Source organism: Pteropus medius, unplaced genomic scaffold (assembly GCF_902729225.1).
Source record: "Pteropus medius unplaced genomic scaffold, Ma_sr-lr_union100, whole genome shotgun sequence".
NCBI classification, from domain to species: Eukaryota; Metazoa; Chordata; class Mammalia; order Chiroptera; family Pteropodidae; genus Pteropus; species Pteropus medius.
The window spans coordinates 1,800,872-1,823,435 of NW_024342473.1; the positions used below are offsets into that span (position 1 = coordinate 1,800,872).

The 22,564-nt window shown below is 40.6% G+C and overlaps 1 protein-coding gene and 1 pseudogene across 2 annotated transcripts in view; one reads left to right on the top strand and one right to left on the bottom strand.

Annotated features, from left to right (window-relative positions):
* PLD1 (phospholipase D1) overlaps positions 1-21,126 on the bottom strand; it is a 179,473-nt gene extending 158,347 nt beyond the window's left edge. Inside the window, exon 1 of one of the 2 annotated variants that reach the window (XM_039865034.1) lies at positions 20,999-21,126. The gene's annotated coding sequence lies outside the window, so the exon portion shown is untranslated. Of the gene's footprint in view, positions 1-20,479; positions 20,600-20,998 lie in introns of those variants that run through there. The other variant, XM_039865035.1, reaches the window with a different exon arrangement.
* LOC120604643 (uncharacterized) lies at positions 16,199-16,317 on the top strand (annotated as a pseudogene).
* Positions 21,127-22,564: the final 1,438 nt, after the last annotated feature.

A 22,564-nucleotide genomic window follows, 5' to 3' on the forward strand; every position in this document is an offset into this window, starting at 1 on the left:
TTTGTACACTCTAAAAGGGTGAATTTTATGGAACATGAATTATATCACAATAAACCTGTTATAGTTTTAAAGAAAGAAGACTCAAAAGATTAGTGAGCATCTGAGTCTCATCAGCAAAAACAGATTTGCAATGCTACAAATTTTTGCTTTAATTATAAAAGCTATTAAGTTTGAATAAAGGAGGAACGGATCCATTAACACCTCTGTATAAACAAGACAAAAAAGGTAAAAATGAGAAAAAATATTTGTGTTATTAAAAAATTGGACACCTTACCATGAGTTTAAAAACAGATTTTAAGTTCTGTTAACTTTAATGAGTTCACAATGGCTGGTCAGCATCGAAGCTCTTTACTTACATAATGAAAACATCAAAAATAAAGCCTTAACTATCTGTGATAAACAAAAAGAGTAAACAAAGCGGGGGGGTTAAATATGCATAATACCAGGTCTCCATTTTAGCTAATAATAATAGTATGTGTGCACTATCTGCCAGAATATCAGAAATGAAGAAACACCAATTTGTTTTTACACTGTTTTTCTAGGTGACAACTAAATAATAGTATATGATGACTTTGTGACGTGTCAACTTGGCTAGGCTGAACTACATTCCCCAGAAGTCCCTTTCTTGTTTCTTATTAGGGTTGGCTACCAGGGAGTTGGCTACCTGTGAGTTAGGTAAAGAAGGGGGCAGCAGCCATGTTGCAGCATACACACACCTTTTACCAGTTATTCAGTGGAGTGCTAATCTAGTGCTGTTGTGAAGGAATTTGGCAGATGTAATTAAGATATCTAATCAGTTGACTTTAATCAAAAGATTATACTGAGTGGGACTGATAGAATTAGTTTAAAGTCTTTAAAAGAGGGGTTAGGCCCTCCCTGAATTCAGAAACTCCAAGCTTTAGTCCTGCCCTGGAGATTCCAGCCAGACCACGATATTCATTTCTTGACTGCTTGCCCAGTGGATTTTAAGCATTCTAAACCAGCCCCACAAGTGAGTAAGCCAGTTCTTTAATAGACTGGTCCCTTAATCTATATAACCTACTTGCACTGCCTCTATGGTAAAACCTGACTGATTCATGCTGTTCCAGTTATTACTATTGAGAAAACACAGAGAAAGACCTCCTGGCATACAGCATCCTAAAAGACACTAAAGAATCTCACTCTTGTATAAGCTTTCTCCCAATCTCTTGCAATAATGACCAGGAGAAGAGAAAACTGTGGGTTAATTAATTTTTTCAAAACTGAGATTCATAATAATTTAGAGATTTGGAGTGAATTAAAAACAAAGCCTACAGCTAAGCATGGCTATATAGCCAAGCTCTGGCCAATGAGATGTAAGTAGGAGTGGGAATTTGAGACAGATCCTTTATCGGAAGATTGGCATGGCCTTCTTCCCTCTTCATTCTCTGCCTGTAATGTAAATATGATTTTGGGAGCTCCAGCAGAAATCTTGGACAAAGAGATGTCCTGGAGATGGTAGATCAGAGAGCTGGTGAGAGCCCAATGATTCCTGCAGCTTTCACACCAGCTCACAACTGCCTACTTCCAGACTGCTCTTACAGGAGAAATAAAGCTGCTATGGAGAGATGGGTCTCTGATGCTTGTAGTTAAACATAATGCCTAACCAATATAAGGAATGTTTTCTCTAGCTTTCCTATTCCCTTAGCAGTAGATTAATACACCTAAATTGCTACACTATAAGCAATAGCTAGACTTAATTTCACTGCTATGTGCGTGGAGACATAGCAAGTGTTGAAGAGGATTAGAGCAGACAGTCAGAAGAGGAAAAGGCCCCCTTTATTCTCCATGCTTCTAAGCTTTGGCAAAAGACTACGAGAAAAGAAATGCCTTCACAAAGCCACTAACTTTAATTCCCACGGAATAGAATTTCATATGGCAAGCCCGTGGTCATATCCAAATCCACTTATTCAACAGATTTGTGCTGTAGAAAATTCACTCTACTATCTCTTCACATAGGCTGTGTCTTTTCACGTTGGAGTCATCTAATAGCTCTCAAACCAACAACCCTTGAACATGTCTGGGCTGTATTTTTTGCTAAACGCAAACCACATGGCCATTTCAAAGCCTATAATTCAATTCAGTAGCACTGGGGTTTCTGGATGTGCGTGAACATAACCAAGAGTGGCACACACTTGTGGCAGTAATGTTGCCAGCTTGAGCTGTATTGCGTCACTATATCATGGTGAAAAACTGCCTGACACACCAGGCAGCTGACAACTAGGAAAGAAAATAATATCAGGCCCATGACCAAGGGGAAAATGAAGTGATTAATATGGAAAAACACAGTAAGAAACATCAAACAGAAAAAAGTTGACATTTCCCTTACAGTTAGCTTAAAGTAAATTTGTTTTCTCCTCACGCTGTCTATAAAAGGTTGGATCAAAGTATTAATAGTGAGCAAAAATGTCAGCTGTCTTCTTGATCCTGGGTCGTTTATGATACTGCAGTGTCTTGACACCTTTCAGCAAGAGGAAGGGAGGCAAAGTTGACATAATCATAACTCTGAATAGATAAACTTGGGAAACCTTAAGTATGAACACAATGGTCCAAACTGTTTCCACTATAAGCCACAATTGCTGTGCCTCAGCTCCTTTGTTCATGCCATTTCCTTCTTTTTCAAGATCCCTGGAGGTTCCTCCCCGTCCAGTTCTTGGGCTCCTAAACCTGACACTATCCCTTAAACACTGGTGCTCCTTGGGGTTCTGAGCTCTAGCTAGTCTACCTGTCGACACTCCCTCATTCTCCATCCTCATGGGGAGGAGGTCTCATCGTGGTCATTCACGGTTTCACCTACTTTACTACTCCCAGTACCACCTTTCCTACCCCTCTTTGTCCTGAATGTCCAGAACCCACTGAACTGTCCCACAGGCATCTATTTTATCAAACTCAAAACTGAACATGATTAAACTTCTCTGCCTCACATTTCAATTCCGTCCTCCTTCCCCTTCCCGCCCCCCTCCCACATTCCTTACCTCAGTTATCGCCTCCACCATGCACCTAGGGGCTACATCTGCTCTTCTATCTACTCCACCTTATTTTTCTAAGACTAATGGGGGCTGGATGACCCCAAAATGAAATTCATACATTCTGGGAGTGCAGATGTGATCAGTGGGCTCCTGGCCTTCGGTCACTCATCTGTACCTGCATGGGGAGAAGGGAGCCCTCAGACGGAGAGATCGATGTGACTTCCAGGGGCCAAGCCTGGAGAGGGAAGAGGGGCGGCTTCCCTGCCCAGCTCCAGGCGAGCTGAGGCTGCTGCAGTCAGCAGCGGCGGGACAAAACGTCGGGGGCTGTCTTCCTCCTTGCCTATGTGAGTCACGGAAAAACAAACTCAGTGACTTCAGGCTCCTGGAGACAAATTTCTGTGGGGTACATACTAGGGTCCACCATCATTCTGGAACTCCATCCCCCAGATTTGCAAACTTGGGAGAGTGAGGCCTGGAAAGTGGCCTCCTTGGCACAGAGCCCGTTCTCCAGGAAGGCACCCACCTCTGTGGCAAGTGGGGCCTCACCTTCAAATCCCTTTGGCCTATCAACAAGGAAGCCAAAGCAGAAGACAGCAAAGGGGGTGGAGCTCTGCAAGCACAGGTAAGATATCTCAGAGACTCGAAGAGTACCTGGAGGAGACTTTTATTAAAGGTCTACAGATTCACATTTGAATACAAACCAGTGAAATGTGCATTAGCTCTATTAACCTGACTTCATTTGAAGCCTCATGCTGGCAGGACGTAAAGACATTTCCTAAGCCTGTCTCTGACTTTTTACCCCTAACATAGCTCAGGTACTTTTTCTCTGCCTCCAGACTACTCACCTTTGAAATATTTCTACAGACTGCTACCAGAGTGATCTTCTAGAAACATAATTCCAATAATGTGCTAGGCTGGTTCATCTCAGCTCCTGAGAACTGACTGGTAAATCCTCAGGAATTTTATGAATCAGTTGTTAAATATAGCAATTACTTTAAATTATATAAACCTTCAATGAAATAAATTATATTAAACCCAGAAGTAATAATTACTCAAAATTAGTCACTTTCTTTATCACTTTAGTACATTTTAGTACTATGTTCCCAAAGTTCTTAGGTCTATTTTACCTGTCTGTAAGTGTAAATACAGTATAATGTTGTGCTACTGTGTCTGTTTTCCGAATTCCCCATAATTTGAAATCAGATATAATGAGAGTATTTTCACACGGAAACTGAGAAACCCTACAAATGATAGCTTGACTTTTGTTATGATTGTCTGGGCTTAAGAAAGTGATGGAGAAAATGTTAATAAGATGTGTGGTTCCCGTAGTGGTTATACTGTGAATAAAAAGTTGCAGGAATATTCTTCTAGTATTATCTGATTCATAAAGAAGATGCTTAATGAACAAATGAAGTTCTGGGATGAGCCTTCAGTGTTTCATTTTCATTTTACTCCACATTATAATAGTAAAACATCGACTTCCTTCTTTCATCTATTGTAACCACAGGTTGGTTATGAATATAATAGCTCAGCAAAAAACAACAGAAAAGTATCAGAATCAGTTAGCCATTTATGATAAAGAGTAGTGTATACTTTGTTATTATTTGTAAATCATATTCTACACATTCTTCATGTCAGTAAAATTTATAATCGACACATATGTGTTAAGTCCTCACTTGATGTCATCAACAGGTTCTTGGAAACTGTGACGTTAAGTGAAACAATGTATAACAAAAGCAATTTCCCCAAAAGCTAATTGGTACAAACAAGAGTTAAATTCCTACAGCATATTTCTGGCCATAAAAACATCACCAAACTTCTAAGTAAAGACCCAAAACACTTCTAATATTAAACACTGAAATAAATCTGAGCTATACATACATTTAAAAAAGATTCATAAAAGCAAGTAAGAGAATTCTTTCCCACCTCATTTATTCTAATTCAGGGTCAAGGGTGGCCAGAGCCTCTGCTGGCAGCTTAGTGAACAAGGCAGGAACCCACTCTGGACAGGTTGCCCTTCATCACAGGACCACTCACACACACTCACACTCACTCAGACTGGGACCACGTAGACACAACTCACCTGACATGCACATCACTGGGATGTGGGGAGAAACCAGAGTACCCAGAGAAAACCCACACAGACATGGGGACAACGTGAAATCTCCACAGACAGCGGCCCCCACTGGAAATAGGTTTGTTTTTTTTCTCATCAACATTATAACAAAACTTTTGAACAAAATGACATCATTCAAGGACTTGCTGTATATGTATGTATACCCACATACACATTCATTTTTCTGGAGAGCTGGTTGTTACACATTCACCAGCACACCACTGTATAAATCTGGTTAGGTGGCTCCTTTGTTAAAAATCCCTCAAAACATCCCTGTATTGGCCACCTTTTATGCACTACTTGAAATTCTCTCAAATTCATCTTGCATTCCTGCCATTGCAATGGTAGCCAGTTACATTAAGAATCCAGACAGCTTCACACCAGTACAACCTAACTGGGACTCTCTAGCCCAGGCTCCTCTGATGCTTTTTCAGATGGTACCCATGGGAACCTGCCTGGCAGTCAGACATGCACAATCAGAAAAGTGGGGCTTCCTTTAATCAATGGGAGATAAGAAACAATGGGAGATAAGAAAGCTTCTCCTCTTTTTACTCCAGGTAACCAAGAGGAGATACATTTTGTAAGACTCCTCAGAAGATCCTTCAGAATCCAGCTACCAATTGCCTATAGCAATGATCAACTCAATCACGCCCCTTTCCCCACATGACTCTCCCCGGTCCTTACTCCTGCTCTCCAGATGGCATTCTCAAGTAAACTACCTGGCACAGGACTCTCCTATAGGATAGTGTCCAAGCTCCTTATCTTAGCAGAAATGGATCTCTGAAAGCAGCCTCTTACCCCCTTTCATTCACATCTCTGATGCTTTGCTCATGCTGTTCCCTCTGCTTGGACTTCTCCCCTAAAAAGGTGTAGAGAATTATAAAAATCTGTAATTTACTACCACCACAACCCTACAAACGAGGAAACTGAGACCCAGAGTAGAAAGGTCTGGCCCAAGGTTTTTAATGCCTAATTAAAGACAGAGCTGAACACACTCTCCTAGTATTGATGGCCTTCTGCTTCTTAAAATATTCATGAATATCTCTATTTTAGTCCTGAAAGTCTACTGAATTAAATGTTTCCTCTTTCTATTTCCCAAGATACAGAGATCTCCATTTCCCTTTAAACTATTACTTTTTATTGCCTGAGCCATTTTGTCTCTCGCTAAAGACCAGATAGTAATTGACTTTTACTGAATGATTCAAACCACTTCCTCAAACATTGGCTGGCCACATTATATAAGGAGTTATGATGACTACAGTGAGAAAGACAAACATAAATAAGACATATTCTTTATTCAAAAGTTTATAATACAGTGGGAAAGACAGAGTTATAGTAGACTAATATCTCAGTACATGGTATGATTATTATGATGGGAGAGACAAAGAGGTTCAAAAATCTGCTACACCTATTTAAAATATATACATAGAAGACATAACCAAAAGCTGTTCACATGCATAGTACATAAAATGGGAGGCAGAGCAAGTGGACATATTAAGAAAACTAAAAGCAAAATGAAGAGCTCAAAAAGAAGTCTATTAAGGATGTAAATATTTCAGAACTAATGATTAACCTGAATCAACCAACCAATCAACAAATATGAGTGACTGTTATATATGTGCCATTTACTTGTACAAATATATTCTATAATATTTCAGACAACAACCGTCAAAATATTGATTATAACCATACAGAAACTTTAAGAGCAGCTGGTCCTAAAGAAACAAAGGCCTCATGAGGTTCGTTTTCTTAACCAATCTATTTTCCCTTCTACCACCATTCTTCCCCAACAACTTAGACTTGACTCCTCAACCTCCCTTGACTTTTCTGTCTCCCTTCTCCCCAGGAACCTATCAACTACCAAATCTGTGGCTTCTGCACAGATCCATCCCCCAACTGTATCCTTCCCACCTTCAGTCTCTTCTTCAGGCTACCCCTACTTGCAAATTGAGCTGCCCCAATAATTCCTAACTAGCTCTCCCAAAATCAGTTGTTCTCTTACCAAGCCATCCATCACAGTGCCAGAATTGCTCCCCTTCAGTGTGGCTCTGATCATGCTGTTCCCATGATGCCAAAATCCAAAACCCAAGAACATATTTAGTTTGACTTTCCTGCTTTCTCATTCTCAATTCCACCTGTTTCCAGTTGCTCCTTCCCCTACACCAACTCTCCACTCCATCTATGCTAGACTATACCCCTACTCCCATTTACATTCTGCACTCTCTCTTCCCTCAGGAGATTGGGATGGTGCCATTCCCCCAAATGGCCTGTCAAGGTGTTATCTGCTTGTCAAGATCCTACTCATACTCTCCTTCTTCCCTTAGGGCTTCTCAGATTTCCGCTTGTTCTTTTGACCAATTTCTCCACACTCTGTTGCCCACTGAACATTACTTCTACTTATTTCATGGCATTTAATCTTTGAATTGTGGTTGCTGATGTGTCAGCTAAACCATTAGACAGTGGTTCTCAAATTGTGGTCCCCAAACCAGCAGAATCAGCATCATCTGGGAACTTGTTAGAAATGCAAATTCTCCACCCAGCGTAGACCCACTGAATCAGAAACTCTAGGGTGAGGCCCAGCACTGTGTTCTGATGAGCCCTCCAGAGGATTCTAATGCACAGTGGAGTATAAGAACCACTGCCCTCTGCCTTAAATCCCAGAAGGGCAGTTATTTTAAAAAGACTAAGGTTAATTCATCTCGGCTCCAGAGCAGAGCCTGAAACAGAGAATGGTACTAGTGGAATTTCTGGAAATAAACTGTCCAAGACCACACTAAGTTAGCTGCAAAGACAAAACCAGAACTCAGGTTATTCCAAATATCACACTAGTTTTTCCAACATATCCACAGTTTCTAATAGTCAATTTAGACCATTTGCATTCATGCATAAACACCTAAGTGGAGTACAAAATGCAATGAAATTATCTAATATGACAGATTGTACAATTAACAAATCGGGTCATTTCAATCGATAACTTCAAAAGGATGAATTATTTGGGCTGGCCAAGGCTTCCTTAGAGAAGCTCTGTTGGTATGAGAGGAGAGATCCTGCAGCAACTGAAGAATAAATCGGCCACCGAATTATGTTCTTCAAACTTCTTACAAGACTCACTATGAAAAAGTCAATTATACTCACAGAATGGTTTTATAGACAAATTCAGAAGGTTGTCTTCTTAAAAACATTATAGCTTATTGTGGATGTCTTTCTTTTGAATGCATATTTAAATAAGCAGCTTTTGACTAAAACATATGCAAATATATTAATAATGTAGAAAAGCTGGCATGTACTGATGTGAATGTTTTTTTAATTTCTCACTTATTTTGAGCCACCTATTTTAAATTGACTTAATTTTTTGAGGGTTTTTTTTCCTCTCAATCTTTAGAATTTTTAGAGGCTTATTCCTTAAGTGTCATTCTTCCTTGTAAGTTTCTTGATGGCTGTCATGTGAGAGTAATTTTCAAACCCATTTTCCATTTTTTTATGAGTCATTTATAAAGTAAACAATAGATATATATAGGTATCACTGAACCTTAAAATGCGAAACCTAGAGAAACTTCAAAGGAAAGGAAAATATACTTAGGTCACTGAATCCAGGTACCTACCACTCACCCGGACTTGAGAGGTAGTCTTATTGCTGTATAATCAGCAATGGCAGGAAAGTGGTTTGGACAAGATCAAAGTGAACTTGTTAAAATGCTGTGGGATGCACCGAAGAGCCAAATGATGAGGGTGCACTCAGTGAATTATAATCACTTAAACGTCCTCTACTAATGTAATTCTAAACCCATCTTTGCAGCAATAAGCAGTGGGACCTACACTTTGAAAAAAAAAAAAAAACAACAAGCCTCTGTTTTGGGAAATAATGTCCTTCAGTCCCATCCTCTGAGAAGAAATTCCTCCAAGGTGACTGTTGAGCCCAGAGGCTGAGGGCCTAAAGACCCTCAGCTAGGAGTGAGGGGTTTGGTTACCATATACTCCGCCCAGAGCTGTGATATCTCTCCAGCTCCCCATCAGCTCTGGGACTGTGGTGAGGAGGACACCAAGGCCAAAGAAGCCCAGGCCTTGTTGAAAGCAGCTTCTCCCTCCCTGCTCCAGACCCTTCCCCAAACCCAGCTGGTTTGTGTGCCATGACAAAGAGAAATTACATGCATCATTTCTGGTCATTCCCACTGATTAAACATATGGCCATTTTAAATTATGCACAAATTTCATAGCCTCTTTGAGTCCTTGGGCCTAGGAAATCAGGGTGTAAGGACACTTTTACTGCATAGAAGTCATCAGATTATGGGTCTATGACTTAATTAATGAATTGAGGAGAAGCAGAGTTTACCACCCCAAAATATGCCTTTTAGGATATTGATTATTTTGAAGTGGTTATGTTTAAGGAAAAGACTCAGAAAAAACCTTTGACTTTCCCTAAAAGAATTTATGCAGAGGACCTGCTCCAGGAAGGGATCTATCATAGATAACTATAGTTTAATATGAACTAGGTGTGATAGACAGGGAGGAACCTAGCAAAGCCCATTTGATCGAAGTCCTTTGATGTTCCATTGTCAAAGAAGGCTAACATTTACCAAATATTTGCTTTTCAATCTCCATGTGAATTGCCTCCCTTCTTTTTGAAGTCTCAAAGCATATAACCCTCCAACACACATACTTTTTCACTCAACATGGCAGATAAGCCTTAACTGCCTATCTGTCCTTTGGGCTCTATTCTTATAGAACCCTCATATGTACATACATAATAAATTTGGACATTTTCTCCTATTAATCTATCTCATGTTAGTTTAATTATTAGTCCAGCTGGAAGAACTTGGAAAAGTAGGAGGAACTCCCCCCACAGAATAAACAAAAAAATTGAAGGAAAAAACCCTGGGTGGAATCAGGAGACAATGTCAATATGGGCACTGGTTTGTTAGGAAAGAATGAGAACTGAATGTTTGCTCTGACTATGTCAAAATAATTCTAATTGCAATCAATTAAGTAAAGTACTTATTCTTTATGCTTAACTTGTGCTTAATTACCATGCAATACAATAATGACTTTTCAACACTTTCTAAATTAACACCATTATCCTTTATTTAACAGCAATAGTAAACTCTTCAGGTCCTTTATTTAACAGCAATAGCAAACTCAGTCAGCCACATTGGGATGGGCCTCACCTTCCTTTTAGAATTGAGTCCTCAGTGGGGCATCAGAGCACTAGAGTTGCACGTGTCACCCACGGCACACTAAACCATTAACCAACACCTGATTCACAAGCATCTATCTGGTCCAAATGGCCATGTCACCTAGTCTCAAATTGTCTACTCACAACTTCGATAAAAAAAGAGGGACTTGCCCGTGACTAAAATCACTCTCTGAAGTATTGTGTGTGTCTGAACTGGCATAGAAACAAGAATACCTAAAAGCACTGGATTTTAGAAGAAAATGAACTAATAAAATACAAAAAAAAAATCTATAACATTAAGGAAATGAAATATTTTAGGACGTTTTCCCTCTATTTTAAGCCAGGATGTGCTATATGTTAGACTTGTAGATGCTTTAAAAAAAAAAAAAGATGAAACATAATTTTATACACATTGAATTTAATTATATTCTTTAGTAAGGGAAAACAACTGCAAAAAGAAACTTGTTTTAGAAAACAGGAAGCAAGGAAGACTGATGTGGGGGTGCCTGTAACAAGTCTACCATTCTTCCAGCAATAAAAATAAGAGTACATTGAGTAGTATTTGCAAAGTTTCTATTTAAGGAAAGTCTGAAGGAAAAAAAGAAGGATAAAAGTTATTCCTAAACCCCTATATGTTATTACACTTCCTAAGAAGTTTTAGGAAGATGGATGACTATAAATCTCCCTACAGGTGATCTCAGCAATAACTGAAAGTATTGAGTACAAACTCAGGAAACAATAGGTGGAAAATGCCTTTGATCTCTACCATTCAAAAAATAACTTCATACTTATATTTTAAATTGACTCCTGCAAAAAATAAAGAAAACATAATTAAACCCTAAGTTAGTAATTTGCTTTTTATTGCTCCACATAAATGCCTATGTAACATATTTAAAGTAAAAGAGATTTTTAAGATATGAAAAGTTTTCTAACATTTTTAACTAGCAGAATGTTTGTGTTTGAATAAAATATTTAAAAAGCCAAATATAAGTAAATAACATGGTATTGGATTATAACCCAAAGTAGAAGATAAATATCCAGATCCATACTAAGTAAATAATTGAATAGAGATGAAAAGCTAAATCACCCATGCAAAAAAACTCCAATAATTTATGGTTACTTGTCCCTTTCTAGGAGGCACAGCATAACTCCCATCTCACTAGTTTGGGCTGCCTGTAATTACTTCCCTCCAAAACTCCAATATTGGGGGTGTCGGGGGAAGAAGGGGGAGTACCTTCACAGTGGAGAAACTTTACAAACACTACCCAGGCTGTGATGAAAGTCATGTTGATAGTATGAACCCTTGATATGGTGTGATAAGAATGGTATTTTACCTCTGTGGTCTTTCTCTCAAACCCATAATCCCAGTCTAATCATGAGAAAAACATCATAAAAGTTCTGAGGGACAGCCCACAAAATACCTAACCAGTACCCCTTTTAAGTCAAGGTCATCTTAAACATGGGAAGTCTGAGAATCTATCATAGCCAAGAGAAGCCCAAGGAGATATGACAACTAAATGCAATGTGGTATCCTAGATGGGATACTAAATAGAAAAAGGACATTAGGGGAAAACTAAGAAAATCTAAATAATCTATGGGCTTTAATTAATAATAATGCATTGATAATGGTTCATTCATTGTAACCAATGTACCATCCCAATGTCAGATGTTAATAATAGAAGAAACTATAGCTTATATACATGTATTCTAGTTTCACAACTTGTCTATAAATCTAAAACAATAGTTTATTGTAATAAGGCAAATATATAAAATTATGTTTTTTTAATGAGATGCTCTCGTTGAAAGTGGAGTTTATAGAAGTTCCAGAACTCTGCTCTCCATATCCCTGGTCTAAGCCTCTGCGCCAATTCTAGCCTGCCCCTGAAAGTTTAAAATCACCATAAAGAAAAACTGGAGTATGTTATCATTACAATATATAAGACTACTGCAGACTGCCTAGCAGGAGTTGGCTGCACAATTCAGTCCTGCCTTCAGCTGGATGCGTTAGAACATGAGCTTTATGCAGGTAAACCCCATCTTAGATGCACCACCACAGCCTGAGCACTGGCGGCACCAACATACTCTGCTTGATAAACTCTCTAGGGACCGCTGCAAACACAGGATAACAGCTTTCTCTGCCAATCCTACTGGCCTTTCTTGCAAAAGATCTGTAAAAATTATTTCACCATTAATCAAGCCTATTCTGTATCTTCCAGTGAGATCAGACAGTACAAACATCAAACATCTCCAACATGCATATCTGGCCTCCTGGTGTCTTACAGAGCGATGCATCTCCCTCTGCCCCCGCCAAGAGCCACCTCTGGTAGAACGTAAGGAAAGGTGGGGAAACAGGAGTTTCCCAAAACTGATCAGGTTTATTTTACATTACTTTCATGTTTAATTGATCCATTCTATCTCAGATTATTCACCCACAGGACAAATAGGTGCAGCTGAATCAAGTCCTTATAAGCCCTCTGAAAATGAAAGGTGACATTCACACGAAGAGTTACAGATTTTACTTGCCATAAGTTGGGAGCAGTCCTTGTTCCAAAGGACAGTAATTTCTCAGCAATGAATCACTGTCAGAACATGGTGACATCTGTGAGGCCAGTGAAACAGGTGAATTACTTGGGAACCCTGGGTTCACACACCATCATCTACTTATATAGTGATTTGGAGAGGCATTCATTTAAGGTGTAATTAGTTAGCACCTACTATATTCCAGGCAAGTCCCTCCTCTCATGGAACTAACATTCTCGTGTAGAAAACTCAATATTCAAGAAAAGGGAATAAAATCTCTATGGGGAAAATAATATAGGGAAGAGGCATCAGAACTACACAGATTTACTAAATATTAAATTAAGTAGAATTCAGAGCCTGCTACATGCCGCTGGACACAGGGATCTGGCTAATCAGCCACATGGCCGGACAAGGGGGAACCTCCAGAACAAAGGAAGATTCCTGTTGAGATTACTAACAACTGCTATCCATACCATGAGAGAAAAACAAAGACTTTAAGCTGTACCTTGCACAAGTGAAAGATAAACCCACTATTCATTCCATTCCTTACTCCCTGTAATCAGTAACTTTTCAGAGAAACTAAAAAAGATATAAACCCAATTCCCCAAACACTGGGGGTCTCATTCTCTGACTCTGAGAGGAGCATTATTCCTTCTCTAATAAACTTTTGCCTCTAACTCTAGCTCGCTTTTGAATTCTTTCCTGAGCGGAGCCAAGAACCCTCTCTCAGGGGGTGTTAGGGCTTGGGTCCCCACTTGGAGAGCTGACCAGCATGAGCAGAGCAGAGCTGAGCTATCTATCAGGAGAGACTTGCCTTTGCCCCAGAGCCACCTCCAGCTATGCTGTGGCACAATCGTGCTGTTCATAATTGAGCTGTAACACTACTGAGCTGTTCCACAGCCATGCTGTATCACAATTGAGCTGTCTGCACCGAATTAAAGTTTTCTTCACTGCACCCCAAATTGGGGATTACTGTTGGTATTGAATTGGCATCAACTATCAGTTGACAGTCGGTGTGTGACAGAACCTGGGACTCTAAATTTAAATAAGTACCCAGGTGATTTTGTTTAGCCAGACCTTAGAATTACTGTGACTGGCAGTGGAGAGAAGACAAGTTCTTGGGAAGCAGCGGGTAGAAAGTCAGAAGAATCCTATCTCTATAAAAGAATAGAATCAGAATTGAATGCAGTTGAGATCTAAAAATGTTTGAAACCAAGCTGTACCAGCTACTAGGAAAAGAGATAAGGACAACGCATAACTACATATATTCCTTTTCCCCTGCCCACATCTCCAAATTCAGAACTACTATGACAGCTGAAAGAAAAGAACTGGGCAAATTCCATGGGTCACAGTGAGGAAAAAGTGAAGCTCTGATGTCTCATAGGGACAAAGCCAGTAGTATGCTGACAAATGCTTAACAATTAGCTGGGGGCAGGAAAGAAGCCCCAACTGTAGTGTTTGCCAATTTCTATGGTTTAAATAGTCCCACCATGGCTGCTTTCAAGCTCCCAACATGATGTCACTGAACATGCAGTTTAAGAAAAGATATGCTATAGTCATATATATATATATTACTATTATATATATATATTGCCATATAAAAATAATAGATGCAAATAACTTCAAGGGCATACATAGCAGGAAATTTAGTAAAATAATTAGCAAGTGATGACTTGTGGTATTTATCTTTGTTTTCAATACGTTATTTAATATAAGTTTAAAATCTAAATTTTAGGTCTTTTTAATTTTACTCATGGCATGTTTAACAACTGGCTCATGAAATTCCTGAAATTTAAACACTGGCTCTCAGTATGAGCCAGTTCTAGCACATCACTGGCAAAAGCTTTGAAAAACAGTCCACTACCTTTCCATACCTTTCCCCTTTTCGGGGTTAGTTTTCTCTTTCCTACAATAAGGGTATGGCGGTGCTCCCACATCTATTCCTAAGAGCCCCACGGTTCCAGCAGCTGAGGGGCAGCTGGTATCAGGAGGTGGGCAGGGAGGGGAGATGGGAGGAAGCAGCTGGCTCGCTGTCTCCATCTAGGAATCATCAAGGACAGCTCTGGTGTTACCTACTGGGATTTCACAGAAGAGCTTATTGAGAAAAGTGGTTCTTGGGTGGAGAACAGTAACCACAATTCACAATTTTTTTTAAGTGTGAAAACTGCTGGTCTAGGTTATTGACAGTCTACACTGCCCTCCATGATTCACAAAGGTATGTATTACCAACACCACTATAAAGCTGATGGTGCCAGTGACACCCTTCTCCCATTTCATGTAAAACTAAAGATTGTGGAGGGAGCGGTGTTTTTCCAACATTGCAGGAGCTAGTTTACTCTTACCTTGTGAGTACACTCTATTCTTAATTCTAACTACATTTGTAAAATACACATATATATGTATATACATATATACACACACACACACATATATATACATATATATATACACACCCATCAGTACAGAGCAATGAATCATGCTTCTCCTATTAAATGCTATGCTTCTCCCATTAAATGAATCATGCTTCTCCTATTAAACACTAAGCTATGGTTATAGATTAAGAAAAGCCAAAATTTCTAGCTAATGTCAAAACGCACACCCTAAAAAGTATAGTAATCATCAAAGGCATAGAGTTCGTTCTCTCTGGTTGTAACCAGCTTTGGTGCCAGAAGTCTTCCTCCTGCTTCTCATCTTGGGCTCTCATGGAATGCCATTCTCACCCAAGAACTCCTCTGAGGCAAAATTCATGTCTCCCTCCTCTGTACTCCCACAGGGTCACAGCTCCATGTCTATTATGGCGCTAATTCCAGTTTGCCTGCCTAGCTGTTTATGGATGTTGCTCTTGATGGATTTGGGGTGGAGAGGGATGGGTGATGTGTGAAAGACGGGAACCTGACATTTATTGTGTCATTTCTATGCTCCAGGCTCTATACTTTACAGGCATTGTTTCCTACAGTCCTCACAATCATCCTGTGAGATAGGTACTATTTTTACCCCCACTTTACAGTTGGGGAAACCAAGGCATAGAGGATTTTTAAGTTAGTTATCGCAAGCCACAGGATGCTAGAGCTCTCAGGACCTGAATCCAAGCTCTCTGTCTTCTAAGCCAGAGCCCATGGTCATTATTTCTTTTAGGACCTGTGGAGCCCACTGGTGCCTTACAAAACTCACAGACCCGCCTTCCTTAGCCACTGCCCCATCACACTGCATTTCCAGCCACAGCCTGAAGCTGGGATTGGGGTGAGAGTTAGGGTTAGAGTCTTGCTCCATTTCCTAACTTTGAAATACTTACCACCTACAATATTATAACAGGTGGGGTCCCCCCACCCATAGGGATGCCCATAGGAAATCCAGCATTGTGGCTGGATGTCCCCCTCTCCCTTTTTCATCTTTAAATCTTTTTGAGTCTACGGCCATGTCACCCTGAACAAGCCCGATCCCGTCTGATCTCAAAAGCTAAGCAGGGTCAGGCCTGGTTAGTACTTGGATGGGAGACCACCTAGGAAAATCAGGAGCTGTAGGCATAAAAAATAAAAAAAATAAGGGATTGTAAATTGACAAGGTCCTTGCAATCTGTGAGGTCAACCAAGGGTTGCCTCGCCTAAATAAATAAATACATAAATAAATAAATAAATAGTCTTTTTGACATCACAATCATGTTAGTACCAAAAATCTATTTCATCCCCAAATCCTGTACACTTACCTTAGCTTATGTTTTTAGTCCAAAGTGGGAATAATGGTGAGATTTAAAAAAACAATATCTAAGCATCATCTTTTATTTTTTCTTCTACTCTCCAGCACCTTTTATCAAATTTCCCACTTTGGGTTCTGCATATTCATACCACCACTCCCCCACACATCTGGAATTGTCTTCCTGCTCCAAGTCCTGGAACCCCCATGCCAACCAACTGCTACCTCCCCAATCTCTTTCTTTCAAAGGATTCCTTTATCAGAACACGGGTAGAGAACATTTCAGGAAAAGGACAATGAAATGAGTACAGCTGCTAATCAAAATGTCACAGACTGTCCACTCTATATCTACAAATGCTTGCAGGAATAATTAAACAGCACAGAAGAACACATAAATAAGTAAAATATTAGCTATAAAAACATCCTTTTCTGGAAATGTCTATATATTTTGAATAAAATGAATCACAACATCTTCCTTCATCCATCAATGCACCCTTTCATTCAGCTCATGTCTATTGTACACTACAATGGACACTGCAGACACAACGACAAAAACAGTCTGTGACCTCAAAGCCTTTACCCTCTCACAGGGAAGACAGATGATAAACAAAATAATTGCAAACCAGTGATTCCAATATCGTTATATCTGAAATCCATTCATATAAAAGTGGTGTAAACAAAAATAGCCTAGATGGTTATGAAGATCCCAAGCAAGGACTGAGTTCCCTGATATCTCCTTGCCTCCAGGCTCTGTTGATTAGCCATGGTTTTAAGCACTTCTAGGTAAACAGAAGAACCAACAATTTTCAACCCTGTTTGGCTGTCAAAGGGCATTGTTAAATAACACGTGGAAACTCGCATAAAGAACTGACAAAGGTTTTTGGCACCCCGACTATCTTCAGCGCTCCCTCTTCCCCTTCCTCCTCTCTCACAATTGTTTCTCCCTCCCCTTCCACACTTTCCTTTTCCCGCACTTATTCCTTATTCTCCTTCACCCAAATATACTGTATGTAAAAGCCTGCTCTGAAAAAAAATCACTGTTGAATACTGAACTTTGATTTTCCTGTTCTTAATATAAATTTGTCAGTTTATGCCCTTAGAAGTCTCTCTCTCTCTCTCTCTCTCTCTCTCTCTCTCAACAAAAGAACCAACGAAACAAAGTTATTTTGATTTCCATGTTGCTCTTAGCTGATTTCCTTTTGTGCGTCACAGGCTTTCAAAAGGTTCTCAACTCTAGATCCCAAAAGCTCAAAAGACGATTCAAGACAGAATAAAATATTGCCCTCATCCAGAGCCCAGGGTCATAGCCTCACCAGTCCTTGGAGAAGGAATCTGGGATTGTGGAGCTCTAAGCAGCAAGACTTCTCATGGTCCACAAATGGCCACCAGCTTCTGCTCTATCTGCCCTTTTCAGCAGGTTAGCTCCAGGATGGTCATAATGATTATTAAAATATTAAAGTGTTTCCCTCCTGACAAATACTGTCCCCCTTCCTGAATAAACACCTGGCCTCCCCAGACCCTCCCAGAATCCCTGCCCCAGCCTCCTCAGAGGGTCTCCAGGACCCTGCCCCAGCGTTTCCAGCCCAGACATAACCACACTCTACCTTAATTTCCAATTTTGAAAAGTAAGGGAGTTGAACTGATTAAGTTTTACTCTGGTTGCAATTATGTCAAATTCTTTGTCCCTAAGGACAAGGACAAGATAAGAATATAACAACCTGAAAAAAAGTTCATTTGATAGGAGTGCGAAATCTCATTATATTTTTCTGGTGAGATAGCACTATCAAAACTCTGGGTTCAGGAAGCCTGAAATGGAACCCCAGCTCTGCCATGTGCTAGATGTATGATCTCACTGTGCCTCGAATTACCTCATTCATAATATGGGGATGATGCTATTATGTACTTCACAGAGTTGTTTTGAGGATTAATGCTTAGAATAGTGCCTGGCACACAGTAAGCACCATATAAGTGTTGATTAAATAAACAAATCGTTTTATTCTATTGCTGTAATATTTAATAATTTTAAAATTAAGAAAAATTCACGACAGAAGGAAAAAAAAGAATTGTGATACTATGAAACTCTTATATAGCATACACTGTTGTTTGATAACCCAACACTAAAACATCTGGGATCCAGACTTCACACTACACCATGAATTAAGGAAAACATTGGAATGCATTCCTACTGCAGCATAAGATATGATTTGTATGATTCCTTTGCTAATCAGAAATGTCATAGGCTTATGGGAAATTTAGATTATGAGTTTCTCATTTTAACCTCACAACAACATTTAACCAAACCCAGCAGAAGAATATATTTTATTTTGTGGTGCTAAGACTTAAAAAAATTTAAACATAAAACCAGGCCTAGCACAGCTATGCTTCTTTTACAAAAACAATGACTTAGACTAACTGCAAGTTTAAAGGGTTATATCTTATGTGCAGCATCCCCTAGCATGAATCTTTAGTAAACACCTGGAGTAGGGAAGAAATTGTTACACCCACCAACTAGCCAGATCTAAACTGCTTTTAGTTACTAATAGGTATCACAACCTAAGCTCAAGCATAATATTAATAGGTGTTACTGCACTGCTAAAGGAGACAAAAGAATTTCATTTTTCTCTAAGATATTAAGGGGAGGAAACTATCAACAATAGTAACTCCCTTACCTGTTTCTCCCTGGATAGCTAAACCTTACAATACCTTTATACACAAATTTAAATAGCTCACAAGCTTATCCTAAAATAGTAATGTATTAGAACTTTCCTGATGGAGATAAGATTACAAAACACAGTCTGGTTATGGCTTTTCACCTTTCCTCTTCAAAAGTGCATTTCTCTAAAGCTATGAGAAGGAACTCAAACCTTGCATTGTGAGAAAAATAAAGACTGCAACACAATCATTATCATTACAATGTTATTAAAACCCCACAAGAAGATAAAAAGAGTTTTACGGAAGGATGATGGTGATGGCAACACAACAAGGTGAAAATACTTAATGCTGCTGAACTGTATACTTAAAAATGGTTAAGATGGCAAATTTTATGTTATGTGTATTTTACCACAATAAAAATAACTTTTTAAAATCCCTGTAAGAATTAAAGGTAAAGAGATTTATAACAAATAATTTTTTATTAAGAAACACACTTAGTACTCAGACAATTTCCAAGGAGCAGAGTCCCCCAAGAAACTTAAATGAGTGTTAGTTATATAGCACTTATTACCATGGTTCATAAATATTCTGATGTCAGGGACAAACATGGTAAAAGCACATCTTCGTCAAAGCCTCAAGTACTCACACTTTTTACATGAAATGTGAATACTGGATCCTAAGAAGACAGATTGGTAGTTTAAACAATTAGTTTTAAGGTCCCCAAACATTAAAAGGCTACATACAAATTCAAGCTAAAAGCTTGTGTACAAATTCACTTGTATGTATGTTACAAAACATTTACTACTGAAAGAGATCCTTATTTAAATAGACCGTGTGTAAATGTAGTGTCTGTTAAGGCTCACGCTGTAGACTCATCTCATTCTTCAGGCTTTCATCGCACCACCTTTAATTAGCCCTTTTATCACCGCGCAGAGTTCTCTGGGGACCTAGTGTCCCAGAGACCCTCCGAAGGGCCACAAAGCCTGGTAGATAAAGTTAACAGAAATCCCTCTTCTGGGGCAAGACATAGGGATGACCAAACACAGAAACCTTTGTGGTCCTTAAAAATGTACTAGAATTTAGTACTTCACATAGGAAGTAAAGAAGGCAATAATACGAGATTAGAAGAAGAAGCAAACATAGGCGTGGCGTTAGCTCTGTACTGAATCTACAAGGGCAGTTCTGAAGGGCGTCACAAAATCCTACCCAAAACTTGGAGCACCACGCTCCTGGATCTAAGACCTAGGTACCCAATAACTTTGAATTGGAGGGAGAAAAACAAACCCCTTAACACACACCGGGCTCCAGGCCCCCGTGCCCCTTGCCCCACCTCAGCGTCATCACCTCTTGGCGCCACAGTGACCAGCTGTGTGGCCACAGGGTCTCGGACCATCTATCTGGCAGGCTGGGCTCTAAGCCTCGGAACGCAGCACTTCCCAGCGCGCCCGCCATCCCTGCCACCCCACAGCGCGAGAATCCCGGGAGCGTGAGATGACCTGGGGGCGCCGGACACACCGCACTGGGGCCCCGCGGCAGGGTGGGCGGGTGCACCCAGCCGAGGGAGGCCCCAACCTCGGCCTGGAGCCAGCGTGGCTCTGCGCTCCAGGCAGCCGCCCGTCCCGGCAAAAGTGCGCGCCGCAGTTGTCGGCGTCCACTCTGCAGGAGTTGGATAGGAAGGCGCGCAGGGGAGGCGCCCGAGGGCCGCCAGGGAGGCTGGTCCCGCGACGTTGCCGAGGTCCGGTCCAAGTTGGGCGGGGAGCGGCCCGCTGCCCGGGGTTGGAAGGAGGAGGGGCGGAGGGCGAGGGCAGCGGGAACCAGGTCCCGCGGGAGCCCTCCGCGCCCGGGCCGCGGCGCGGCTCCTACCTCAAGGGCCAGGGCGGCCGCGGGCACCTGCGCGGTGGCAGCGGATTCTCCGGGCTCAGGCGCAGCTGGCACAGCTGGAGCACGGGAGGAGGGAAGAAGGAAGGGCGTGAGCGGGGACCGCGCTGCGCCGCCGCCCGGAACTCGCCGCCTGTATTCGCCCCGGCAGGGGTGGGGCGAGGCGGAATTAAGTTCGGGTGCCTCGCGGCGCAGGCTGCCGCCCCCGCCAGGCCGAAGGGCTCTGGCCGCTGGGCCTGTCTCCTGCTCCTCGTTTCTTATTCTCTTCTCCCCAAGTTTCATAAATCAACAGCATCAACCTAAGAAATGATCACTAGCATTAGTATTATTATCACGTACTCTCGAGCCGCCAAGTGCCCAAAAACTGTTGTGGGAGATTTGCCTATTATTTTCTAATTCTCATCTATTGCAGCTGATAGCCACAATTAATCCATTTTACAAGTAGAGAAAACAGCTGATCACAAAGGTGAAATGATTTGCCTGAGGTACACAGTTAAGAAGAGCTTTGCTGAAGTCCCCTATAAAACTTCCAACTCCCTAGAGTAAGTGTTGTCACTAATTTACAGAATAAGGAAATTGAGTGTCAGAAAAGTGCAGTAACCAGCCTAAGGTCACCCAATTTAGACTGCAGACTAGAATTTGTATCTTGATTCTGTAAAGCTCGAGCTAGGTGTGATTCAGAAATTTTACCATAAAATAAACGTGGAAAATCCCCCATTGCACCCACAGAACTGTCCAAATACAACAATTTTGATATTTTTAGTCTACTTAGAATAAAGTCTTAAGACAAAGAGAACCAACTGTCATGTGGCCTGACTAGCAGCTCTTTTGGAATACAGTTTTGAGTATAGGCCAGCTCCAGCCCCATTACACAATATTGCGTTCTGCCAAAGCCAAAGGAAGCAATCGCGTCCACATACACCATACTGCTAATAACAATGGCCACTTCGCTTGGTGGATGTTGCACAGCCAAGACCGGCCAAGTTACATAATGTCTTGCTACACACATGGAACTGCATGAAATGAAAAATATGATAGTCCAGTCCAAAGTGTGTGGGGTGAGTGACCTTATAGTCTGGAACTCTGTTTTCCTGTAACCTATAGTTGCTCAGCTCTCCCTGGACTACATTTTTTTCTCTTGAGCACATCATTTCCAAATGATAGAAGAGTCACACAGCCATCACTTTTTCCTTGTTGACAGACACGATTGATGTCTTTTGAATCCTATGACACTGACAGATTTTTACAATTAAACACATGGCCCTCTGAGCATAGAGAGTATTGCCTAAGAGGAGTTTGGCAAGTGTGAGACAAGCCTGTTACTGAATGGCCGAATACCCCTTCCTCCCCTTCTTACTCAAGTTTTATTAATCACAGATGATTTGGTGAATATTACACACACAAGTAACTGTACTCTTACAAGCTTGTCTTCGGGAATTATCGTGCTTTTGATTGAGAAGCAGCAGGCTATAAAATTGCATCACAAATTCCTAAGTGTCATAATTAAAATACTTGGCACTAACCTACAACAATAGGTCTTTCTAAAAATTA